Source organism: Carassius gibelio, chromosome B14, assembly GCF_023724105.1.
Source record: "Carassius gibelio isolate Cgi1373 ecotype wild population from Czech Republic chromosome B14, carGib1.2-hapl.c, whole genome shotgun sequence".
Lineage (NCBI taxonomy): Eukaryota > Metazoa > Chordata > Actinopteri > Cypriniformes > Cyprinidae > Carassius > Carassius gibelio.
In genome coordinates, this window is record NC_068409.1 from 17,926,982 (window position 1) to 17,937,179 (window position 10,198).

Here is a 10,198-nt window from a genome sequence, read left to right on the forward strand (position 1 = left end):
GATATATGCATTGAATTTGGCCTCCACGATTCATTCCTGAATGTTCCAAATATAATGATGTCCTTAATAAATCAACCACTGATGAATTATCCCTGAAAAGAACTGGCCTGTGCTATCACCATTCATTCGCTTCCAATCAGTTCTGGCCTTGAGCGTCTTTTTAAAGTTATCTCAGGTCGCAGGCTGAAATGCTCTCTATACATTCCCCTGGAAAGCAAAGACTACATCTCAAAGTTTTGCTGACACACACCACTGATCGCCGTCATCCTGGCAGAGCCGCTGGTTTATGTATATGCAATGCGCACTGGGACCAGTAGTAACTTTGCTCAAGAAAGTTCCCTCAGTCCAAGTGTGGTAAAGGGCACTGGGAGAAAGGTGTGCTTTGAATATGCATGCAGAATGAATGCAAACACACACACACACAGGCACACTAAGAAAAATGTGTTGGCACTTTGCAAAAAGTATAATCCTAGCTGGCTGATAAAAATATAAACCGCAAGAGTCTGAAGAAAACAGGCCCCAGTCTAATTGCATGCAAAATAAATATGAAATTTTTCCAAGGCTGTCATGACATTGGAACTAGCTCAGTAGCATACTTGTAGTCTGCTTTATTTAGTGTCAACACTGAAATTAGCTTCTAAAAACTGATATCATACAGCAGCAGACCAGGACACCAGGAACAGATGAAAAATGTGAAGATTTACGAAACAGGTCTGGACTGAGTAACCTTGAATTAGAGAGTGGCAAAATAAGGGAATAGCTCAGCTAAAAATTTAAATTAAATGACAATTCCCCATTGCAGTGCAGTGAATGGGTGCCGTCAGAATGAGAGTCCAAAACAGCTGATAAAGACATCTCAGAACATCACAAAAATCCTTAAGTAATCCACACTACTCCAGTCCATCGGTTAACATCTTGTGAAGTGAAAAGCCGTTTGTTTGTAATAAACAAATTCACCATTTGAGGCATTTTAACTTAAACACTTCACTTCTGGTCAAAATGACAAACACAAACGCTTCGTCCTGCGAAAAAGGTCATCTCCTGTTGTTCTCTCTCATCAAAATCATCTCTCAGATTTGTTTAGAATGGTTGTAATTTCACTTGTAAATGGTGGTTGAAATGTGCAGATTTCTTTCCTGATCCAGACCAGATGAAAGCAATATTACCGAAAGCAATATTATTTAAAAAGTGAAAACAATCTTAATGATGGAACTGTTTTAAATGTCTATTAAATTAGCTTTTGGCTTCACAAGACATTAACTGATGGGCGGATTACTGTGATGTTTTTATCAGCTGTTTGGACTCTCATTCTGACAGCACCCATTCACTGCAGAGCATCCATTAGTGAGCAAGTGATGCAATTCTATATTTTCTTTTTTTTAAATCTTCAGTTTTACAAATATACAAGATCAAAATCACAAAACGTATCAGTCTCTTGATTTCTGCTACAATTTCAGCAAACGGTTGCATATAATACGATCTGTGTGATCAGTTTACAGTGCCTGTGGGTTTGAAGTACCTGCAACCTTTCCCAGTGCACCCGCAGATCGCCAAGGCTGCGCTGGATGTGGGCTCGCGCCAGCACAGCAAACGGGACGGGCACGCCGCCAGTGTTGTGTTTGGCCAGATGCATTGAATGCTCTTGGGTTAGCAGAACACCCACTTTTTTGAAGAGCGCTGGCAAGCATCTGCCAGGGTTGTCACACAGAGAGGTAATGATTTAGGGGCCCAAATTGCTTTACACTGTACTTCATTTGTTCCTCCATGTTTATAGATCATTTGCAACCACCGTTCCCACTTCTGCAGGATCTCTGCGCCTCTCTATAAGAGACCAACAGCCTTCAAAACCATCACATTCTGCCCTGATTACCGTACACAGGCCATCTTTTAAATGAGCTGCACTGAGGGTCCTGAACCCAAACGTTTATTAGTAGAAGATGTATTTGTAGTTGATAGTCTCTACTCCCTTTTATTATTTTGAACTGACATCTAAAGGGAAAGTTCTCCAAAAAATCTAAACCCTGTCATCATTTACTCACCCTAATGTCATCCCGAAACCTGTATGACTATGTAGTTATTTCAAAGAATATTTTGCATTGCAAAAAAAAAAAAAAAAAATTAGAAAATAAACTTAGTTTAAAGGGAAGACAAGGTTATTTTTCTTTCACCACCTGGCAAATATGTGTTCGTATTTGAAACTTGGGCTCATTTAATTTTGATTAGTTTTACAGAAAACAAGACTTAATATCTTAAGTCATTTGCCTTGATCTTGTTTTAAGAATGCTTTTGCAGTGCATTAGTTTTGAAACAATGAAACAAACAGTGATTCTGTAGCCTTTTAAAAAATACTAATATGTACCAATACTATACTAATATGCACACTTAATGTACTTATATACATCTTTTAGGGATAAATAAGGTACTAATGTGTCCCTTTATTGTCCAACTTTTCAAATAACCAGATGTTTGCATCTATATTTAGCAGTGGTGGACAGTAACGGAGTAGCTTTACTTCGTTACTGTACTTAAGTAAATTTTTCAAGTATCTGTACTTTACTGAAATAGTTTTATTTTGAGTAACTTTTACTTTTACTTCACTACATTCCAAAGCATAAGATCGTACTTTTAACTTCACTACATTTCATAAAACATATCGTTACTCCCTATAATATATCACGTGCTCCGACACGCAGAAGCGGTGTCTGATTCATCATGAACGAACTGAGTCTTTTCAAAATAAACCTTTATATCGGATCGCGAATCGCACCAAACGATTCGTTTACGAATTAGAATGATCCGATTGCAGCTGTTCTGGAGTCGACCACTCACTGATTCAAATGAACCGTTTAGTGTGAGTCTACAGAAGTAAGAACCGTGAGATATTGTGAGCGCGTGCGTCTGGTGTTGCTAAAAGTAAGTTATTAATGTCGGAATTTAGGATTAATTATTGTAACTGAAAATCATATTTTTTATTATTTATTTTATATTTATTTTGATAATTTAGAATTATTACTGAAATACAACCTTTTTTTGTTTCAAACAGTTCATTGAACAATAATAAGTACCTGAAGCTGACAATGAAGTAAATGTATAATAATTAGCAAAGATGATTAATTTAGCGCTGTAAACCCGCGTGTGAGGGGCGGAGACGCGCCGCGGAGCGTCAGACGCGCTTGAGGACCAAACACAGCAGAGCGGTAGGAAACTTCACTCCTCTCTCTTTTACTATAGCGATTTATTTTTAGATACATGATCTGAGTCTGAGTTGTAGAGTTAGAGTTATTAGAGAAATATAATTATTTTTTACATTCTTTGGTCGAAGTTTTCAGATCGGCAATTCGGAGCCTGTTCGCGACTCTGTTGATTCAGATCGGCTCTTCGGAGCATGTTCGCGACTCGGTTGATTCAGATCGGGACTTCGGAGCCTGTTCGCGACTCGGTTGATTCAGATCGGGACTTCACAGCCTGTTCGCGACTCGGTTGATTCAGATCGGGACTTCTGGACTTCGGAGCATTTTCGCGACTCCGTTGATTCAGATCGGCACTTCGGAGCATGTTCGCGACTCGGTTGATTCAGATCGGCAACTCGGAGCCTGTTCGCGACTCGGTTGATTCAGATCGGCACTTCGGAGCATGTTCGCGACTCGGTTGATTCAGATCGGCACTTCGGAGCCTGTTCGCGACTCGGTTGATTCAGATCGGCACTTCGGAGCCTGTTCGCGACTCGGTTGATACCGATCGGCACTTCGGAGCCTGTTCGCGACTCGGTTGATTCAGATCATCGGAGCCTGTTCGCGACTCGGTTGATTCAGATCGGCACTTCGGAGCATGTTCGCGACTCGGTTGATTCAGATCGGCACTTCGGAGCATGTTCGCGACTCGGTTGATTCAGATCGGCACTTCGGAGCATGTTCAACGACTCCGTTGATTCAGATCGGCACTTCGGACTTCAGACATGAATGTTTATTCTAGGGGTGCTCCGATCACACGATCGGCCGATCGTTAATGCGCATCTCATCAGTAAAGCCGGTTTTCTAATCAGCGGTTAATTCCATCAGGTGCGTGATTTCACATAGAGCAGCTGTTACTACACAGAGCCATTGTTAACTGAGAAGATGGGCCAATAAACGCTGAAAATTAACGTGATTTGCGCATCTTCTCTATTAACAACGGCTCTGTGTAGTAACAGCTGCTCTATGTGAAATCACGCACCTGATGGAATTAACCGCTGATTAGAAAACCGGCTTTACTGAGGAGATATGCATAACGATCGGAGCACCTCTAGTTTATTCAGAACGGTACTGAAAATAATTAAATATTGTAGCTGATGCTAAATGTCTAGCAGGCTTGCTGGTGCTAACTTGAGGTAATTTTTATAAATAATGTCCAAATATTTTTATTCAACCACCTATATATATATATATATATAGATAGATATAGATATAGATAGATAGATAGATAGATAGATAGATAGATAGATAGATATAGATATATAGATATATAGGTACATCTGGGGAGAAAAGAAAGGATGTGATGTTCAGAACATGGTAACTACAGTAATTATCAAAGAGGGGAAGAGATGCACCCCGTTTGGCCAGGGGTGTTTTTACACCGCAGACAAGGTCTGAGAAGGAAAAAAATCTTTAAGAAAATATAATTATATTTTCCTTAAGATGTTCTTCCTAACTTCAGGCCTTATTATCATGTCATATATAACTGTGGTGTTCTGTAAAACCACAAACTTTAAAATACTTTGTTCTTACTGGTGAAAATCAGATGGTCATCTCTGTTTTCTCTCAGGTACATCACAGTGTAAGCTTCACAGTGAACATTACTCTCGTAAGCGTAGTCCATATCAACAACAAAAATATATCTTGCCTCCATATAGTGGTTATTTTGGAAAAAATCCCAGGTATTTTGAGCAGTAGGATTATTAAAAAAAAAAAAAAAATGTGCTAATATAAAATTAAATTAGCAAAATTGCAAACATCTATCTTTCAGTACTTTTTTACTTAAGTACATACAAAATTGAGTACTTTTGTACTTTCACTTGAGTAAAATTGAAAAAGGAGTACTTTTACTTTTACTGGAGTAATATTTTATTATTCGTATCTGTACTTTTACTCAAGTACTTGATTTGTGTACTTCGTCCACCACTGATATTTAGCTTTTAAAAGTCTGGTTTCAACTCTGAATTAAAGCTTTCAAAACGCATCCTTCCTAATGAATCAAATTCTTTTTATATCGGACACAAAAAAGACATTATTATTATTTCGAAAAGAACAAATACTTAATTCCAGACTTCTGTCAAATTCTCACCAGTGTCAAAGCAAGGGATCTGTTTCTTGAGCTGATGCGAGCTCAGGTAACCTCCCCTTTCAAATGTTAAACTGGAGACTGACATAAAAGTCAGACTCAGATTTCCTCCTCAGCACTGGACAAAGTTCATTTTAGAGGAGCTATTTTAATGAGTTCCCGCTGATCTGCATAAGCCAGCGGGATCGGGCTCTCTGCAGGGTTCCTGAGTTCCAGCAACTGTTTCTCAATCTCCACTTGAGGCGAATCATTAGATATCAAACCAATTCTTGCTCTTGGCTCTTTTAAATTTCTAATGAAAATGAAACTTTGTAGTGCAGTGCACTTGCTGTGTCGGTTGCGTAATATGAGATAAGGAGATTGTTGTGGCATGGGAATGTACAATGAGAACGCTATTAAGCCCTATGTGCATAACACTTGACTTTAAAAAGTTTGCAATAATAACTTTAACAACAGATGAAGTGTTTGGAGTAATAATAGACGTTGTTGGCATGCAGCAGGTGTTGTATTATTCATTCTCTTTGCTATTTCATGCATTATTTAGTATGTTTGCATATCTTTTTCAGCAGTGCATGAAGTTGGAAAGGTTACTTTTAAAATGCATTTCATTACAGATTTTAAAAAAAACACAGTTTGAATGTAGTTCATTAGAATGCACTAGTTTCACAACTTCATCTAAATACTTTAAATTACTTTGCGATACTAATGCAAAGGGTCCTCTAGAGAAAAAGAAAGACATCTACTAAACATATGACTTGGTTTTCCATATTATTTTTAACAACATCAGTTTTCTGAAATATTTGGGAAAATGCAAACAAATAAATACATTTATGGATGCTCAAGTAGTCAACAAAATGCAGGGTGTGTACATTTTTACATGGTAAATTTGACTTATTTTGTCTTCTGGGAAACTTGTAAGTACTTCTGAGGAGTTGTACTAAATGATATAAAAAATAAGAAAAAAGTACACATCACCCTGTTCAAAAGTTTACACCCCCTGCTCTTAATGCATTGCATTTCAGTCAAGTCACTTTGCTAATCTAAAATAATTGTTCGGATGTAACTGTAATTTAAAATGCAACTGTTATGAAATACAGCTTCTCATATTTTGTATTTTAAATAACTAAGTTACATGCATTCCGTTACTCCTCAACCCTGCATGTATTTTTATAGCACTTTTAACACAGTGACATTGTAATCACCGCAAGCCGGATTGCAATGGTTATAGAGCAATACTAGAAGTTGTTGCATAGGAAAAGATACAACTAGCAGTAGTGAAAACAAACGCAGCCGTTGTAGTAATAGTATTAGTAATGGTAGTAAAAGTAGAAGGAGTAGTATGAAAAGTAGTAGTTGTGGCTGTATAAATAGCAGCAGTGGTTGTTGTGGTTCTGGTGTTGTTAGTGGTCACAGGACCAAGGCCAGTGGTACCAGACCAATGTGGTGAGCTGAAACACAGTACAAGAATTTGAGGCTTAAATGTGGGCGAGACGCTGCAAAAAACAAGAATTTTGAAGCTGTTCTTGGCAAACGTCTCGACGAGCACCTTTGATGAATTGTTATTTTTTTCCGTGACGGCCAGGTTTACCAGACATCAACAACGCGGGAGCTTTGAGTTACATCACATAAAACTGAGTCACTGGATAAGTTTAGTGCTGGAATGATGTCTTTATTTGAACGGCGAATTCTCCATAATCTCAGTAATTCCTTCATTTTAGTTTCACGCTCTCCTTACCTCTGATCCTTTGATTCGGGGTAGTTGAGGTAATGAACGCTACCCAGTAAATGCCTGCTTTGTCCTCCACTTATCCACTCAGTCGAGTGCTTACATCTTGGCCTGGATTTGCAGACAGTATGCGGAGCTGGGCTCCTCTTTGCCACTATCTTCTGGCATGGATTCGCTCGTGACTGAACTGAGCCATCGGAGCCGCTACTTTGCTGCACATAAGCTGATTTTTGGAGCCTCGGGCCAGTCCTGCGGTTGATTTTAAGCCATTAATATCAACTCTGGTCTCAACGTAAAGTGAAAAATGCAGTCTGTCTATGTATGCAAAAACCTGATGGAATGAAAAGACTCACCACAAAAGGATTACACTTGGCCTAACATCCTTAAATGCCATTCATGCAAAAACATTTTGACAGCGAAAACCAAATTCCGCAAGGATTTGGTTTCTACTCCTCTCCATTGTCACTCCCAGGTTTTTAAACACTCTTTCATTACCCTGTAGTCGAGCCTCTGGAGAGCGCTGGAAGAAGCCACTGAGCTCTCAACGTTTACAAAACTAGAGCATTTTAACAAATTAACTTAATCCTACCCTTGGAACGAAACCATGTGTGCTGCCCACCTATGCTTTCTAAACCTTTTTATTCGCGCTGTTCCCAACTTCTCATCTACAGCTACCTTTTTATTAATGTAACCTCATAAGTGTGTGATTTGAAGCTTTCTATACAGAGTTTGATGTTAGCATGTTGACAATAGAAATATATGGCATACACAAATATTGGGTACTTTTGCCCGATTCGCTTTTAAATACACTGATATCTATTTTTTATGTATTCGTTTCAGAAAATTCGGACATTACTCTCACTTTTTGGATGTAATTTTTCACGGACGTCATCACATTGCATTATGGATTTGCTTTTACCCTAAAGGAAACATTTGAAATGAACATTTAGATTAAAAAAAGAGTCTCATGTCATGAAAACAATAAAAAGTTCCAATAGAGTTGGAATATATATATATATATATATATATATATATATATATTTTTTTTTTTTTTTTTTTTTATGATATGATATGATCTTATTTTTTTATTCTTTATTTGTTTATTTATTTAGGTGCAAGATTAAGTTGGAGATTTAGTCCTATCTTTAATGTTTTACCATCATGGTGACAGTTGTTGCATGAGTTTAGTTTAAGAACAGTTATAGACTACTGTATGTTAAATGTTCTATGTTGCCTTATACTCATTTAGTAATTGCTATACTAATTAAAGCAGTGTTACCAATTAGCATGTTTAAATTTCCACTACTTTCCACACCAAAATATGTGACTCTGGAGCACAAAAGTCTTAAAAAAAAAGTCGCTGGTGTATATTTTTAGCAAATAGCAAACATTGTATGTGTCAACTTTTTTCTTTTGTGCCAAAAATCATTAGGATATTAAGTAAAGATCATGTTCCATGAAGATATTTTGTAAATTTCCTACCATAACTATATCAAAACCTAATTTTTGATTAGTAATAAGCATTGCTTATAATTAATTTGTTCAACTTTAAAGCAGATTTTCTCAATATTTAGATTTTTTTGCATCCTCAGATTCCAGATTTTCAAATAGTTGTATCTCGGCCAAATATTGTCCTCCTAACAAACCACACATCAATGAAAGCTAATTTATTCAGCTTTCAGATTATCTATAAATCTCAGTTTCGAGAAATTGACCTTTAAGACTGGTTTTGTGCTCCAGGGACACATGAGTAACTCAAATATTTTGTTACTGTGAGTACAAATTAAAAATCTGAGCTGTGCTTACTTCAACCTTGTATTTTCTAACTTAAAAAAATGCTGATGTAACTGATTAAATAATTTGTTTGAGATCGGATAACTTTTTTAAATCTTTTGCTGCTTTATAATTATCAAACTATTATTATTTCACAAATTTTCTTTTAGATAAGTCTGGCTTAAACCGATAGTTGACCCAATTAAATTAAAATACCGTCATTATATACTCACCATCACATTGTTTCAGACCCGTATGAGTTTCTTTCTGTTCAGCACAAAAGAAGATATCATGAAGAATGCTGGTAACCTAAAAGTGTTCGGTGGTCCCATCCATAGTTTCGGGAGAAAATATTATCGAAGGCAAGGGCTGTCATCATCCGTTTGGTTACCAATATTCAGAACTGTTTACACAATATTTAGAAAGAATCTAATAAACCTGGTCTAAAATTATGAACAAGATAGTAGAAGAGTAGAATCATTGCTGCCTAGTGCCCTTAAAATACTGCCTCCATAGGTGACTCACTATGTTTTGAAACAGATCTAGTGTTTTTATGGAGATAAATGCGATTTCTCAAAGATTTGACAGGTTATGGTAGAGCAACACCCAGATTTAATGCCATCAGCAATGTCTCCTCAATCACCTGAGCTCACATCATCAGAAAGCTGTGCAAAAATACACATCTTTAGTGACAAGACAGTTTAATCCGGATTTGCTGACCATTCAGTTGATAATGTAGAGTTTATCTTTATTTGTTTTCATTTTGCCAATTCCAATAAAATCCAGTTTTTCTCCTCAAAATGAAATCTCCTCTAACTCAACACTCACGAGGAGGCCAAAAGCCAGCCGTTCTTCTTTTAATGCAATTATGGCTTTGCGGTGAAGGCGCTTAGAGGAGCAGGAGTCCCTCAAACAGCAGATGGAGGAAGGCATGGCATGGAGAAGATGGTGCAGGGTGTCACGGTCTGGCACCAGAGACTGGAGACCAACAATCAGCAGCTGTGACACGCACAAAACTTCAATGACCTAGAGATGTAAGCGTGACTAAAAATACCGTGAGGAAAAAAGAACTATTAATAACTCGGCCGTGAGAGGAAGGAGTGAATTACTGCAACAATGAGCCACGAGACACACACATGCACTTGGACCTTGAAGCGACTGGGGTACAAAAATTGGTACCATCTGTCTCGCCTGCAAATATGTTGCTGTGGAAAGGCAAAAGTGTCCAAATGTGAGGAATTAATCATTTACTCATAAAATCTGGCCACTTAGGAAACCTCAGGCACTCCATGTATTTGCTTCTATGGTTCTGGCTCTTCTCTTTCTGTGTCGACGTTGCAGTCCAGATTTGCATGGGAACGCAGTACAGCGGGAGACATTGTT